The sequence below is a fragment of the Procambarus clarkii genome, chromosome 20 (genome assembly GCF_040958095.1).
Source record: "Procambarus clarkii isolate CNS0578487 chromosome 20, FALCON_Pclarkii_2.0, whole genome shotgun sequence".
Taxonomy (NCBI): domain Eukaryota; kingdom Metazoa; phylum Arthropoda; class Malacostraca; order Decapoda; family Cambaridae; genus Procambarus; species Procambarus clarkii.
The window spans coordinates 28,220,067-28,223,177 of record NC_091169.1 but is presented as its reverse complement, the minus strand read 5'-3'; positions in this window follow the sequence as shown (position 1 = coordinate 28,223,177).

Genomic DNA, 3,111 nt, shown 5'->3' with positions numbered 1-3,111 from the left:
TTACTCAGGTCTATCAACCTCTGGAGGATTACTCAGGCCTATCAACCTCTGGAGGATTACTCAGGCCTATCAACCTCTGGAGGATTACTCAGGCCTATCAACCTCTGGAGGATTACTCAGGCCTATCAACCTCTGGAGGATTACTCAGGCCTATCAACCTCTGGAGGATTACTCAGGCCTATCAACCTCTGGAGGATTACTCAGGCCTATCAACCTCTGGAGGATTACTCAGGCATATCAACCTCTGGAGGATTACTCAGGCCTATCAACCTCTGGAGGATTACTCAGGCATATGAACCTCAGGAGGGTTATTCAGGCATATCAACCTCTGGAGGATTACTCAGGCCTATCAACCTCTGGAGGATTACTCAGGCCTATCAACCTCTGGAGGATTACTCAGGCCTATCAACCTCTGGAGGATTACTCAGGCCTATCAACCTCTGGAGGATTACTCAGGCCTATCAACCTCTGGAGGATTACTCAGGCCTATCAACCTCAGGAGGGTTATTCAGACCACCACAAGAGGCTACTAACCAACCGGCAATCATACTTCATTCCTGAAGGTTGTCTAGGAACTTGAGTATTATCTCAGGGTGTACACACTGACAAGCTGGGTACACCTCTCAGTGTACCACCACTGACATACTCACCACTCATCCTCGCTCACTACTGACACACTCACCAACACTCTGGTACACACACACACACACACACACACACACACACACACACACACACACACACACACACACACACACACACACACACACACACACACACACACACACACCTGGTGGATAGCGCGCAGGACTCGTAATTCTGTGGCGCGGGTTCGATTCCCGCACGAGGCAGAAACAAATGGGCAAAGTTTCTTTCACCCTAAGTGCCCCTGTTACCTAGCAGTAAATAGGTACCTGGGAGTTAGTCAGCTGTCACGGGCTGCTTCCTGGGGTGTGTGTGTGTGTGGTGTGGGGAAAAAAAAAAGTAGTTAGTAAACAGTTGATTGACAGTTGAGAGGCGGGCCGAAAGAGCAAAGCTCAACCCCCGTAAAAACACAACTAGTAAACACACACACACACACACACACACACACACACACACACACACACACACACACACACACACACACACACACACACACACGCACAAACGCACACACACACACACACACACATACACACAATAACTCACAAAAAAGCAACAAAAACACCCAGGCACTCTGAGTGGCGGGGTCAAGAAAGACGCAAGCAACCGTGACACCAAGAGCGACTAATACGCATCAATGGGGGGTGTGTGGGGTTGGGGGGGGGAGGGATGGGGGGTTGGGGGGAGGGGGAGGGGGAGGGAAGGACCAGGGGGGAAAGCGCCAAGCCAATACGTCTATATAGGGGTGAGTAACCCGTAGATTCGTGAGTATACATACAGGCATGGCAAAACTCCACCCCCCCATCCCCAGGGGGTTTGCCCCAAGGGCTGGGGCATCCCCTAGTGTGAGGGCAGCCCCTGGGAACAGTTGGTGTGGCGAGACAAGCACATACGAAGGGTTCCCTACCATTGTAAAGACTTCCTGAAGGGCCCTGGACTATCCCCCACTCTATTCTTCACCATCCCCTCTCTCTGGCCCTCTCTACGGCTTGTCAAACCGATCTGGCACTGGTTAGAATGGCCCTCCTCCTCCTCCCGCCCTCCATCCCCCAGGGGATGGTTAACGCTGGGGGTGGGTAGTTAGCGCTGGTCGCAACTGGGAATAATTACCACCAGAACGAACGAGAGGTGAGAGACGGGTCAGAGCGTGACAGCGAGGGCTCACAGGACCGCGCTAGGCTCAAGGACTTTATTACATTCGATTTGCTTCGTTCATGCCCTCGGTGTCGTTAGTTTTCGCTCAGCGTGCTTGCTCATTTGACTATGTCCTCCCACAGCTATGGACTCGAGTTATAGCTGATCTCAAGATTATAGCTATAACTCATGTGTCGAGTTATAGCTGATCGTCCGTGGTAGTATTTGATGGAAGAACTGTCTAAGAACTCATGCTTCGGAATCGACTTCGAAGCCCCCCAGACCCGCGAACGAACCTCTGGCCGGCCACGAGGCGCCAAATCGAAAAGTTTCACGGGCTTGAGCAGCCGACCGTCTGGTCCTCTGGTGGCGTGGACGCACAAAGATGTTTCCTCTAGTGACACATACGATACAGAGGCCACAATGGACCCGACCCTCCTACAGGAGGAGGTGGCGAGGGGCGTCGAGACCAATGTCCTCCCCCTCTAAAGCCTCTACACGAAATGTCAAATAAAGCCTTTGAAATTGTGGCCTTTTGTTGTGTATAAAGTCCAGGAAATATTTAGTCTCGCGTTTTATGGGTTATTGAGTGTTATATTAAATGTTTGTGATCTGGTGAATCGACTAGAGGGGGGGGGGGGGGTTGTGAGCGGCCTATCAGGGCGGCTCTGAGTGCCTGTCACTTCGCCTCTCACAGCGGCTGTCGCTCAGAACGGCTGTCACTCAGAATTGCTGTCACTCAGCGTAGCTATTACTCAGAATGTCGTTCAGACCTGCTGCCTCTCAGAATGACTCATTCAGACCTACTGCCCCTTAGAATGACTGTCACTCAGAATGGCTGTCACTCGGAATGACTGTCACTCGGAATGACTGTCACTCACACCTACTGCCCCCTCAGAATGACTCACTCAGACCTACTTCCACTCAGAATTGGCTGTCACTCAAACCTTCTGCCTCTCGGAATGACTGTCGCTCAGACCTACTGCCACTCAGAATTGGCTGTCAATCAGACCTACTGCCACTCAGAATTGGCTGTCAATCAGACCTACTGCCACTCAGAATTGACTGTCACTCAAACCTACTGCCACTCAGAATTGACTGTCACTCAGATCTACTGCCTCTCAGAATGGCTGTCACTCAGACCTACTGCAAATCAGAATAGCTGTCACTGAGACCTACTGTCACTCATTGCTTTAACTCGTATCAGCTATCACTCACATCAGTTGCCACTCAGATCCTCTGTAACTCAAATCCGCCGCCAATCAGATAGCCGCCACTCAGATCATGTCACCCAGATCAGTTGCCACTCAGATCAGCTGTAACATGGATCAC